A 14517-nucleotide genomic window follows, 5' to 3' on the forward strand; every position below is an offset into this window, starting at 1 on the left:
CAGAAGTTCTAAGAAAGCCACAAATCAATTGGTACCTAATTATTTTAATTAAAAGAGTAAATAAATCATTAAACTTGTAGAAAACAAGGTATACATCACAAAACGTGGAAATCCCGCTTGCCAAATTTAATAAAATATACTTTTTCCCCTAGATTTCTCAAGCAGATTCCTTTCATAGCATCTCTATGTTTTTGTCTGGAAAGTGAGCTGATTTCAAAAAAGAGTAATATATGAAGTAACTTTGAAAAATATTTTCCTTGGTTTGCCTTACGTTCAATTTTAAGTTTCCATTTTTAATTTTTCTTTCAAACCATGGATGAAAACCAAGGTTAGGATTATTAAGGGTCCGCCTAAGGGTTGTCAATATGAAAAAAAAAATTAACTATGTGTATTTCTTAAATGGTAGGGAAGGAAGACAATTTTTTAGCAAGGGCGTGATGAGGCTGGCTTGGACCAGGCTCAAATGCAAGGCACATACGGCTTCTACTTGCAATTAACCCCAAGACCTGAAGATGCAGGGCCTGTGGCCCTCATATCCTTTGCTTTTTGCTTGCCCTTGTGCTGACTGCAGAGCAGAGCCCAATCTTAGTTATATTTTAAATATATTTTCATATTCACTGCTAGATATGAATGTTGTCCTTTACTTAATACTGAAAAATTTTTTTATATGCTTCTTTTGGGGGCCACAAAGCTTCACTGACATCCCATTTAGAACTGAAGCAATTGACATAAGATTCTATTACACACAGCAAAAGAAAAACTTAGAGTCAAAAAATATATGCACATTTCTCACATTAAAATGTTTTGCAGTTCTCTGAATCAATTATGCTCTAACACAAAGATCTTTTCCCTGATAACTTACAGTTTATTGAGAATAGTATGTTCCCACTGTACTTTACTAGGAACAAAAATAACCAAGGAGATGACCTGTGGATCTGACAGCACCCAAACGCCTGCACACTCCGACATTCTTCTATGAATGCCGAAGTTAATTCTTGTCTGAAATCACGGTGGTCATATTCGAGAGGCAGAATACCAAGAAAGGGAATACTGAGAGGAGAAAAGGGTCAGAACAATCTCTAGTTCAAAGGCTGACACTTCTGGAACACAGTGGTCCATGTCTGTTGCAGACTCTCTAGCAGTAGTATTTTTCCTTTCTCCCACGGGAGTCTTCAAAGAAAGGAGTAAAATAAAAAGGGTAATGAAAATATCAACAGCCTCTTTTTTGGTTTAAGACAAACAAAGCACCATACTAGTGAGACAAATGTGTCAAACACAATACATATTTCTAGGCGAATGGCATCTTGGAATGAGAGATACATTCGCAACAGCATGGTGACAACAGCTTGTTAGTCTTGAAGCATCTCCTGACTGTACGCTGGCCAGCTGCCCTCATGCGCCTTCATGGCAGTCCTGTCAGCTGTATTATCTTTCACCAGAGACTGCATTTTCATGCTGTTGTGCGAAGGTATCTGTTGCCATGAGGGTGATACGCAAAATGAATGCATGTCACCAACCACCAATTGTTAAAATAAAACAAAACCACTGTGTTTTCCATCCATTTTTCTTCACAACAAAACAATCAATCCTATTTATTTCATACTGCTCGAAGGTGGGAGAATAATCTTCCCAATCAATGCTCTCACTGCCTATTAATTTTCCCAAGTAGCAATATCCTTACACTACAAATATTACTCAAAGCAGGTGTGGCAGGCAGCCTTCCCGAGGCATGTTCATTCATTAAGAGCCTATGTATTAGGTGTCTGTTAGTGACTGCAGGGTGCATGCATGGGAAAGAACAGCAGCAGCTGTGAACAGAGGGTCTGTTTTTAGGCAGACATTAGGAAGAACATGAATGGAAGAGGAGGCAAATAACTAGCCATGTTGTTAAGACTGCAGATTACCGAGCTTGATTTAGTCTTCATTTATACCAAAAGATGGGCAGCACGGGACACAATATGTTGAATATAAGGCACTATGCCCTATCAAGAGACTTGGATACATTGCTACTTTTGGTCAATGTTAAAACACAATTATAGTATTCGTTCATATCAAATACAACCGATCACTTGCAACCTGATGGAGGCTCTTCTGAGAACTAATGGTTATAAAAAGTACCTATCAGATAGGTACAGGCTCATAATTTTGGACAATAGCAAACTTCCTTTTACTCTTTTCCACTCATCAAATGAGTGGAAAAAAAAAAGTTAACACAATAAATGACAAGCAATACCTGTCCCTTAAAGGCAGACCACCCAGGCCGGGAAGAACGAGGCTTGAATGATGCAGACAGCTTAACTGTCCTACAACACTAGAAAGCTAGAGCTGCCCAGAGCTGGGCAGAGCTTATCCAGACCTTGAAGGGGGAAGAGACCCTGAATAGAGACTGCCTGACTCTTAACGATCATAGAGGCGTTCACCGTTGTGGGCATGTGAGCATCTCAAGATGCTTTATCAAGTTAACCTTGGAGACCCTCTTCCTCCCTTTGCAGCCTCCAAACTCACGTCTGTGTGGAGGGCAGGACGGCCCAGATCACTGAATGCTACTGGGCCTGTTGCACAGTTGCAGTTCTTAAGACCAGTGGATAACCCGGTAGGCTGGCTGATCCCTGGAAACCTGACATACTCTGCACACGTTCACGAGACTGCACTCCTGTAGCCACAAACAGAAGACTAGACGCTGGTCCAGCACTGCTTTCCTGTGGCAGCAGTGGGTGGTGGTGGTGTATGGCTGCCTAAGAAGCCAACCTCGGGGCAATGGCCTTGTGTCTGAAAACAGACCTGAGAGCATTCGCCCCCGGTGCCTTGCTGGATTGATAAATTGTGCTACTGGGCTGACATCATAGCTTCCAACACATTAGGAAACTGACTAAAATACAGCAACTCCATGGCCATCTTAACAAATAATTACATGCCAGAAAAGAAAACATGTAAATCTACAGAATTCTGGAAGGAAAAAAAAAAAAAGAGTTCAAAACACTCAGTGAGTGAGCAGCTACATCCTTTCAGAAAACAAAGGACACAGTAATAATGGTGTTGAAATAGAATTCATGTTACGACTGCTCACATTTGAACATTTTCAAAGAATGTCTTTATCTTTGAAACATGTAGAAATGAAAATAATCCGATACAGGGACCTAAGAAGTTCTTACGTTTAAAATGGGTGGGGTTAAACCTGTTTCATTTTCTCAAAAAGGTGGGGGGGGGGTGGCACACAGGTGTTAACAGCGTATCTCATTATACAGCTAGCACTGTATTCTCTGTGCAAAAACCGTTACCACAGGCTGAGAAGTCTGTAACAGCTCTGTGTTTCCCGATGACAAAACTCACAAGAGGTACACAAAGGAGCCCCATTGACAGAAGGAGATGAGGTTACAGAGCCATTTGCTTACCCTTTGTGCCACATCTTTTTTAACTAGCCTGAGTCCAAGGTTTTTATTTTTTATTAAAAAGAAAATAAATCTCTTTACCTATTAAAAGAGTGATATATGTTCATTACAGAAAATAAGGAAATTTTAAAAAGGAGGAGGAAGAAACCAAAAAAGAAAATCACCAATAATATCATCAACCAGAGAGACATACAACTACTGTTATCATACTGGTGTATTCCTCTGTCTCTTAGCTAAGCATAATTTTTTTTTTTTTTTTAAAGAAGATGTTGGGGGTAGGAGTTTATTAATTAATTAATTTATTTTTGCTGTGTTGGGTCTTCGTTTCTGTGCGAGGGCTTTCTCTAGTTGTGGCAAGCGGGGGCCACTCTTCATCGTGGTGCGTGGGCCTCTCACTATCGCGGCCTCTCTTGTTGCGGAGCACAGGCTCCAGACGCGCAGGCTCAGTAGTTGTGGCTCACGGGCCTAGTTGCTCCGCGGCATGTGGGATCCTCCCAGACCAGGGCTCGAACCCGTGTCCTCTGCATTAGCAGGCAGGTTCTCAACCACTGCGCCACCAGGCAGGCCCAGCTAAGCTAATTTTTGATTCTCTGCTTCTACATACTATGATCGCACTGTACAATGATAAACATTCTTGTTATTTCAATGGCTACATAAAATACTCTATTGGGTGGACATGCATAGTTTACTAAATATACCCCTATTATTTATCACTTAGGTTGTTTCCAACTTTTACAACTACTATAACTAATGCTATGGTGGGTTTTTTGTGTATGAAGTTTATTCCTTATTTTTAGTTATTTCCTTAATTCCTAAAAGGAGGAATATCCCTATGTGGTCCATATAAGGCATGGCCATAAAGTAAGGAGACTAATTCATATGCAAACCATCATCTTTGAAATTATAGTAGACGTGTGAAAACATGGATACAGACTACTTTATATCTGTTGCATTTAGAGAAAAAATTTTAATTAATTTTTGAATTTTTCCAAGATGATGTGTGTTATTGTTTCTTAGGGCTAACATTCATGGTTTCCGATTACATTTCAACAAAAAGAAAAATGCATATAATTTTGAAAATTCTACTTAAGTGTTATGCCTTGTTACAATAGACAAAAACAATATTCTGTCAACATAAATGTTTTCAACTTGCTCTTTTTTTAATACAAGAAAAGTACAAACTTAATTTTAACCACCATTCTGAAAAATGAAAGGTAGCTCATCTAATGGCAAAGAGGAAATGTCATTCTTATTCATCATCAGAAATAGTTTAGAATTAAAAAGTATCAACTCTGGGCTTCCCTGGTGGTGCAGTGGTTGAGAGTCCACCTGCTGATGTAGGGGACACGGGTTCGTGCCCCAGTCCGGGAAGACCCCGCGTGCTACGGAGCGGCTGGGCCCACGAGCCATGGCCACTGAGCCTGCGCGTCCGGAGGCTGTGCTCCGCAACGGGAGAGGCCACAACAGTGAGAGGCCCGCGTACCACACACACACACACACACAAAGTATCTCTTAGTTCCTTCCGCCTGAATCTTAAATGGATTAAAGTGCTTTTAGAGCAAAATTTTAGGATTAGTTTCCAATATTAAAAAAAAAAAACAACCTCAAAATAGAATAATGTCTTTCATATAATATTTACACCCCCTTCAAAATTTTTAGCTGCTTTTTGAACCAAGTTATGTCTTTTCTCTTTTGTTTCTGTAAGTAGAATGTTTGAAATGTTTCCATAATATGACATAAAGTGCCTTTTTACTCTAAAGAAAAAAACCCACATTATGCAGCATTTTAATAACATATAGCAATTTGGTATGAGTTGAACAAGCCAAAACAAAGCACAGTTTTGGGCCAGGGGATTTGCAAGGGGACATCTGAGGAACATATATAACAAAAACAAGGCAGAAATGACACTTTCTGGGAAGCAGTATGGCAGGCAGCCATGGTCTTAAGAAATTCTTTATAAATAGCTAGCTTCAGTTATGGGGTATGAAGGAGGGTGGGATGAGTGGGGACGGGGCGTGGGGGGGGATGAGCAGCTGCCTGCAAGTCAAAGAGAAGATCCAATGTATATTATTTAATTACAGGACACTGGATAGAATAAACTGCAGAATCATGAGGGGAGGAAAAAACACCCCAAAACCCTGAGCCAGTCAAGTAAAGGCTAGGTAAACCAGTGGCAAAAGCAAAGATGGGAAACTGAAAAATACTCTAGAATTGACTATGTATTGACTCTGAAGATAATATTAGGCAAAAAACAGACCCTGGTTTCAGTTTTTAAAAATTTGTTTAAAGATGTTTGAGTAGTTAAGAGAATGAAGCAGTTGTACTTTGGCAAAAATTTATTATGTATTGTTTAAAGAGTGCTAATTTAGGGGCCTGGTCCTATAAAAACAAGACAATTTAGAAAAGCCAACATCTTCATATTATCTTTTGAACTTAGATACAGGAGGGATTAACTGGCCCCTAAGTAATACCTTAGAACAGTTACATTTGGGGGCCCCATTCAACCCTGATTTCAGTGTTCTATCAAGCAGCAGTTCAGCAGTAAAGTTTACAACTGCATTTGTTCAATCAGGTAGGGGCAAATGACATCTTGAAAAAATCTGTATCAAAAGACTGATGGACTACTTTTCCTGTTCCTCAGAAGTAAATGTTTAAAAAGCTGGTGGTGGTTATTATTATTGTTACTACTACTACTTTAGATAATTGGTGAAGATAACCACGTTTTTTTCCAAACATAATACCATAAGGATTAAAAAAAAAACTTTTTTAGAGCAGTTTTAGGTTTACAACCAAATCAAGAGGGAGGTACAGAGATTTCCCATACACCCCCTACCATCAAACATACTGAGCTTCCCCATCATCAACAAGATTAAACAAATTTAACTCCATAAAGATTCCCATATTTTTAGTTCTTTGCTGTGAATGGGTATTTTGTAGTCACAGGGTAAGCAGTCACATCCTGAAGGCTTTCCTTCTAAGCCTGGGATTCAGAAATATACAGTATATGTACCACTAACACCTATATTTAAACATCCATGTTTTGGGCTTCCTTGGTGGCATAGCAGTTAAGAGTCTGCCTGCCAAGGCAGGGGACACGGGTTCGAGCCCTGGTGCGGGAAGATCCCACATGCCATGGAGCAACTAAGCCCGTGGGCCACAACTACTGAAGCCCGCACGTCTAGAGCCCGTGCTCCATAACAAGAGAAGCCACCACAGTGAGAAGCCCGCACACCGCAACGAAGAGTAGCCCCACCTGGTGCAACTAAAGAAAGCCCGCGCGCAGCAACAAAGACCCAACACAGACAAAAAAACCCGAAAAAGTTTAAAAGATATTTTCTTAGATCAGTCTCCCTAGGCAAAAGAAACCAAAGCAAAAATAAACACATGGGACCTAATCAAACTTAAAAGCTTTTGCACAGCAAAGGAAACAATCAACACAATGAAAACACAACCTACAGACTGGGAGAAAATATTTGCAAATGATGTGACCAACAATATCCATAATATACAAACAGCTCATAAAACTCAATACCAAAAAAAATCAAACAACCCAATCAGAAGATGGGCAGAAGACCTAAATAGACATTTCTCCAAAGAAGACATACAGATAGACAACAGGCACATGAAAAGATGTTCAACATCGCTTATTATTAGAGAAATGCAAATTAAAACCACAACGACCTCACACTGGTCAGAATGGCTATCATCAAAAAGTCTACAGGGAATTCCCTGGTGGTCCAGTAGTTGAGACTGTGCTTTCACTGCCGAGGGTTCAATCCCTGGTCAGGGAACTAAGATCCCACAAGCTGCACGTCGTGGCCAGTTACAACAATAACAAGTCTACAAATAATAAATGTTGGAGAGGGTATGGAGAGAAGAGAACCCTTGTATGATGTTGGTAGGAATGTAAATTGGTACAGTTGCTATGGAAAACATTATGGAGGTTCCTTAAAAAAACTAAAAACAGAGTTACCATGTGATTCAGCAATTCCACTCCTGCATATGTATCCGGAAAAAATGAAAACACTATTCCAAAAAGATACATGCACCCCAAAGCCAAGATATGGAAACAACCCAAGTGACAATCAAGACGACTGATTTAAGAAGATGTGGTATATACAGGATTAACAGATACACAGATACAAACTGCTATAATAAATAGATAAGCAACAGGATTTACTGTATAGCATAGGGAACTATATTCAGTAGCTTATAATAACCTATAATGGAAAATAATCTGAAAAAATATATGACTGAATCACTTTGCTATATACCTGAAACTAACACAATATTGCAAATCAACTATACTTCAATTAAAAAAAAAAGTGAAAGTCAGTCCATCCCACCAGAGATCTCCAGTCCTCCCCCATAAAGGTAACCACTATTAAATTTCTATGGCTCTAGAGAATGTTTCGTGAATATTCTGGCAATGTTAAGTATAAAATGTGCAAAGGAAATACATGTGGAGGGGTCATACCATTCACATAGTTCGATAATTTGCTTAAAAAAAAACCACCCATGAAATCCAGCTCATTCTTCTTTCTGGCTATCTTAGTGGCTGTATCTAACATATGGATGTATCAATCATATACATTTAAGTTTCTAGATTTCCTGCTATTATTGTTATTATTAACAATGCTGCAGTGATTATCTTCATTTTGTGTCATCATGTGTGTGTATGTGTATGTATAAACACTTAAAGATATATGTATACACACACACACACACAAAATACACACACACACACACGCACGCACACACACTGAAAATTTTGATAGGGACCCTTTGCAATCCAAATGGTTGTACCAATCTATATCCTCACTTACAAGGCAAGAGAGAGGACCTTTCTGTTTATCCCTTCCCCATAATATACATCATCATGCTTTAAGGTAATTTTAAATTCAGAAACAAAGATCACTTACTCTTACCTAAGGCTATCAGCAATATTATGCCAAAGTAATAGTAAAATTTGAAATAACTATTAAGCAGTAAGGGACCAATAGATATCAAAAGAATTAGTGAGAGTGATGGGGCTGGGTTTTTGACTGAATGCAGAGATATTTACAGTGGTTGTCAGAAGTTCAGGTTAAGCTTTCTCTTGTAAACCACATATTTATTTATAAATTTGGTAGAATTTTTCTCATGTTCCAGGACAGAAACCTAATAAGCGTAAGACTTCTCATTCTTTTTTCTTCAATTCCAACACAGCTGAGAGATGTAATAGACAGATTTGAGAAATACTTAGAACAAAATCAACACTGTGTGCTGAGGGACTGGATGTTGTGTTTGAAGGAGAAAAGATAAAGACGATGCCTGGGTTTCTGGCTTAAGCACGTGGGTGGACCACTGACTCAAGAATACATCATGGCCATTTAGGGAGCTCAGTCTTGGACATGTCTGAATTAGAAGCTGAGATGTCAAAGCGACAACTGGCTCTATGGGTCCAGATTTCAGAAGGTAGCTCTTGGCAGGAGGCTAAAATTTGGAAGTTGTCACTTATGTAGTATCTGAAGCTATGGGAGTTTACCAAGGTAGAGAATATAGAAAGAGGAGGCAAGAAGAAGCACAGGACCAAGTTCCTAGGAAATCCAACAATTAAAAGCCCATTTTTATAGGTCAGATAGGGGATGAAGGTCCAAAAAAGGAAGTGAGAGGAAGCTGCCTAAGGAGGAGGAGGAGCCTGGAGAGTGCGTATAAAAGTGTTTCTAGAAAGGGGTCACGACCAACTGGGTCCAATGCTGCTGTTGTAATACATGAAGGAGCTGCTTTTTGGAGTGATGGATGGAAATCAGGCTGGAAGAGGTTAGGGAGGGGTAAGAGTAAGAATGACAGTAATGGAAACAATGCTTTCAAGATGTTGCCCAGGGGGCTTCCCTGGTGGCGCAGGGGTTCAGAGTCCGCCTGCCGATGCAGGGGACACGAGTTCGTGCCCCGGTCCGGGAAGATCCCACATGCCGTGGAGCGGCTGGGCCCGTGAGCCATGGCCGCTGAGCCTGTGCGTCCGGAGCCTGTGCTCCGCAACGGAAGAGACCACAACAGTGAAAGGCCCGCGTACCGCAAAAAAAAAAAAAAAAAAAAAAAAGATGTTGCCCAGGAAGGTAGGAGAGAGGTGAAAGCTTGAGGGGTGTGGAACTTCAGGTTGGAAATTACTTGAACAGGTTTACAAGCGATGAAGAGCGAGAGAGAAAAGGGGAGGGGAGAGAAGGGAGAGAATGGGAATGAATGAATATGAATGAGAATAAGGGAGAGAATAAGAGGTAGCAGATCCCTTGAAGGGGAGGGGATTCAGAGCAAACAAGAACAACCTTGTTACAACCTTGTTAAAAGACACTTCCTCTATCATGACAGGAAGGCAATGAGGATTGGATACAGCTGCAGATAGGTTTATAGATGTGGTCTGGGACGTCCAGAGAGTTCCCAGATGATGGCTTTTATTTTCTCAGAGAAGGAGGAAGAAAGGTCATCTTTTCAAAGTGAGATGAATGAAGGAAACGTCAGTTTTGAGGCTAGTGAAGGAGTTTGAAATAATCATTGCAGACTGTGAAGAACAAGTTGAAAAGAGAAACATGGTTATTTTGTCTTGACATGCTCCAACTAATAATGGCAACAGCTTGGGGGAAAGAAGTCAGTTAGGAAACGGCGAGTCACTCACTGCCTGTGAACGATATCATTTCATCAGAGAAAAAGACCAGAAGATACAAAATTAGCACATTTGGCAGTTCTTTCTCAAGCTCATTATATAAAATTTTAGTTAGGAACAGTTGCAGCCCAGCAAATCCACTTCTAGGTGAACTGAAAAGAAGTTAAAACAGGTACTCAAACACACACATGTACACCCATGTTCACAGCAGCACTATTCACAACAGCCAAAAGGTGGAACAGTCCAGTCCAAATGTCATCAACAGATGAATAAACAAATCCTGGTCCATCCATACAGTGGAATATTATTCAGCCATAAAAAGAAATCAAGTACTATATAAGCCACAACATGGACGAACTTGAAAAACATTACGCTAAGTGAAAGAAGCCAGATGGCAAAACGTCATATATATGATTCCATAGATGTGAAACATCCAGAATTGGTAAATACACAGAGACAGAGCTCAGATTGGTGGCTACCTGGAACTGGGGGGAAGTCACTGCTTAATGGCTACAGGGTTTTTTCTTGGGCTGATGAAAATGTCTTGGAACTAGGTAGAGGTGTACTTGCACAACACTGTGAATACATTAAATGCCCCTGAATCGTTCACTTAAAATGGTTAATTTTATGTTGTGTGAATTTTACCTCAGTAGAAAAAATGGAACAGTTGGCAGAGCAACTGACTTTAAGAAACTAATTACTCAATAATCAAATTTCTTATTTCCCACCCATCGCTAGCTAGCCCCCCTCACCATCATAATTCCATTAACCACCAACGGTGACTTCATCTTTTAAGGATTTGATAACTACAATAACAGCTATATATTATATCATATTCCTTGTCACACCAAATTCTAGGTTTTGTTGGTTTCTTGGGGGCCTCTAATTCCCCTTCTAGATCTCATCCTTATATTCTAGCACCTTCTACAATGCTCACCATATAGAAGTTTTAATAAACATGTTTTACTTAATTTTGCACGGTATACTTACAAGTATATAACTGAGTTACTATTTTCTAAGGAAAAAGAATTCTAGCCAAATTTAAGAATAAATCACCAAGAGGATTTTGTACGGGCAAGTGATTATCATGGGACAGAACCAACACTTGTCTTGCTTAGTTGTATGAATTGGAGGCTTCAGGTATTTCTGAATTGATGTTGGTGGTAGAACAGAAGACAAAATCTAATTATATTGTTTTGAAGGGTAAAAGAAGACTGAAAAAGGGAACACTAAGGGCAACGGAGTAAAGAAGAGCATGAAAAACTGGTAGACAGTAATTTCTTTTCATCTCCATTTACAGTTAATGTGAAATTTAGGTTGCATTAGAGAAGCGTATAAGCACTTAAGCACTCTCATAGATGATAAAAAGTAGCAACCGAAGATTACAGACTTTTGGTTGTATTTTCAGGGGTCTAATTTGCCAATTATAAAATAAGGTTCTTCTTCAAGTAGTTTAAAATAATGAAATGCAAAGAGGCCAAAGATAAAATGGCGGTTTGTCATGTAAGAGCCATGCTATCTGCACTGATTAAGCAAACTCCCGTCAACACTCCTCTCTGAAGCAAAAGCAGAGTTAACACAGTATGCACATAAATCTAAACCTCTGATACTACCGAGCGCAAAGAGCATTCTGATCAGGAATTTTTATATTATGATTATTTTCCACTTAGGAAAAGGAGAGACAACATTAAGTTAATTTTAAAAAAAACTGCGCAAATCAGTGTTTGAAAGTTAGGCCTTAGACTACCTAGGAAATACTGCCTTTCATCCAATATCAGAAAGTCTACTGCATCCTTTGAAGTCCACTGGGGTGAGGGGTGTGGAGGAAGACGCAGGTGATAACAAACTGGAATTCTAAACCACTGTCCCTTGCTGGTAGGGAGGTCACAGTCAAGAATGCAGCATTGGGCCTCCCTGGTGGCGCAGTGGTTGAGAGTCCGCCTGCTGATGCAGGGGATACGGGTTCGTGCCCCGGTCTGGGAGGATCCCATATGCCGCGGAGCGGCTGGGCCCGTGAGCCATGGCCGCTGGGCCTGCGCATCCGGAGCCTGTGCTCCGCAACGGGAGAGGCCACAACAGTGAGAGGCCCGCATACCGCAAAAAAAAAAAAAAAAAAAAGAATGCAGCATTTACTCTCTATTATGAATTAAAGAGCAAAAATGAAGTAAAAACTAAAAATGCTAGCAGTTCAGGCTAATGCACTGCAGGTTTCCTGCATTAATCTGCACCATGAGGTCAGGAAGACAATGTTTTCAACACTCAGCCCTTGGAAATTTACAGGTACTTTGATAACTCTGTGGTTGGCTGCTGCTTCTGTTTCCATGGAAACAGGCTGCTAAAAATGGGGCATGTTTCTTTAAACTGATCATACCTTCACACAAATTCCCCTCTCCTTTTTGTCAAAAGTTGGAATGAATTAAGTATGCTTCTCATGGTATGACAACGTGATGTCAAGCCAGGGGACCTGGTACAGAATGGCAGGGACAACGTTAGCCTGTGGCACACATACAGAAAGATATTATACATACCTATGTGCATCTAAAAAAATCTCACTCGGTTAAAAAGCAGTGGAAATAAATTACACAGTGGAATAAATGGAAGTATAACACAAATAATAGGCACTGCAAAAGTAAAATCATTCACTTAATGCCTGATCACCAGCAATGTAAAGAGATTTAAAAAAAACTTGATTTCTTTTTTCAGACAATTAATTTTTAATATGTAGGACCATGCTGGTTCTATACCTGAATGTCTAGATTTCTTAACCTTCCATGTTTCCAAAAGAAGATAATGTTTATTTTTCTTATTTGGGGGGTAATCAAAAAGTCTACGTTTCACTGCTGCATTAGAATTTCAGTGTGAGGCCATAGGCAAAGGTGCTGACAGCTTTTTTTAAAAAATCTTTATTGGAGTATAATTGCTTTACAGTGTTGTGTTAGTTTCTGTTGTACAACAAAGTGAATCAGCTATATGCATACGTATATCCCCATATCCCCTCCCTCTTGTGTCTCCCTCCCACCCTCCCTATCCCACCCCTCTAGGTGGTCACAAAGCACCAAGCTGATCTCCCTGTGCTATGCAGCTGCTTCCCACTAGCTATCAGTTTTACATTTGGTAGTGTATATATGTCCATGCCACTCTTTCACTTCATCCCAGCTTACCCTTCCCCACTGTGTCCTCAAGTTTGTTCTCTACATCTGTGTCTTTATTCCTGCCCTGCCACTAGGTTCATCAGTACCATTTTTTTTAGATTCCATATATGTGCGTTGTGCTGACAGCTTAAAGCTCTTTCCTAATCCCTCTAAATTGGGAAAATGTACGTTGTTTAAAAGATTCTGGGGCTTCCCTGGTGGCGCAGTGGTTGAGAGTCCGCCTGCCGATGCAGGGGACACGGGTTCGTGCCCCGGTCTGGGAAGATCCCACGTGCCGCGGAGCGGCTGGGCCCGTGTGCCATGGCCACCGAGCCTGCGCGTCCGGAGCCTGTGCTCCGCAACGGGAGAGGCCACAACAGTGAGATGCCCATGTACCGCAAAAAAAAAAAAAAGATTCTGAAATGCCTTAGTGTAAATTCCTAAGGCAGCTTCTCTGAATAAAAAGACAATTAACAATGAAACAGGAAAATAGTGGAATATTATTTACCTCCAGTTTTTCCCAGAATAGTAAGCACATGCTACTCTCTTGAGGTCATTTGATCCTGGCTCAATATCTTGGTTTTTCTTCCCATTTTGTGGATTCAGGAATGGGACACACACACACACACACACACTTGACTCTTGAACAACGCGGCTTTGAAATGCACAGGTCCACTTACATGTGGACTTTTTTTCAATAAATACAGTACCTGTATTTTCATTTTACACATTTTTAACTAAGTGGGGGAAAAGTTTGTGTTTGATTAGAGATCACGATATGTGGAGTCAAAAGAATTAGGGTCTGAGTCCTGATTCTACCCAAACTGTTTTGGTTTCCTGCCCTTGGTTGAGTCATTTGTCAATTCCTTTGTTTCTGAGGCAGGGAGAGCAGTACTCAGATTTCTGACTGCGCATGGCAGGGGGGTGGGAGGCCAGCGCCCTTAACTCCCACGTTGTTCAATGTTATATATGTATACCTACACACACATGTGCCAATTTGCCCACAAAAACATAAGGAGAACAGAGAACTTGTGACACAACTTGTGTGCAATCCTAATGTCAGAGCAACTGTGCATGATGATGCAGATCAAAGGATGAGCTGCAGTTGTTCGGGCCAATGGGGTGGGGATGGGTGGGCAGGGAGAGGCGTTCTGGGAGAGAACAGCTGCGGAGGGAGAGAGAAGTAGCACAGAGGAAGGGCCTCGCTGAAGGCGGCCAGAGTGTAGGCGGAGATCAGCTGGGCAGCTCTATCTCTGCTTGAGTAGATTCCTGTTGAGATTCTATTTGAGGAAGGGGACCTGGATAAGGGTGGGGCTGTGGTGAAACAGTGCTGTTGAGAAATGAAATATTTTTGAGG

General features: G+C 40.6%; 1 protein-coding gene across 10 annotated transcripts in view; it reads right to left on the reverse strand.

Annotated features, from left to right (window-relative positions):
• MRTFB (myocardin related transcription factor B) overlaps nucleotides 1-14517 on the reverse strand; it is a 201742-nt gene that overhangs the window by 56157 nt on the left and 131068 nt on the right. The window lies entirely within an intron of this gene.

The sequence above is a fragment of the Mesoplodon mirus genome (assembly GCF_964341445.2).
Source record: "Mesoplodon mirus genome assembly, chromosome: 15".
Taxonomy (NCBI): Eukaryota; Metazoa; Chordata; class Mammalia; order Artiodactyla; family Ziphiidae; genus Mesoplodon; species Mesoplodon mirus.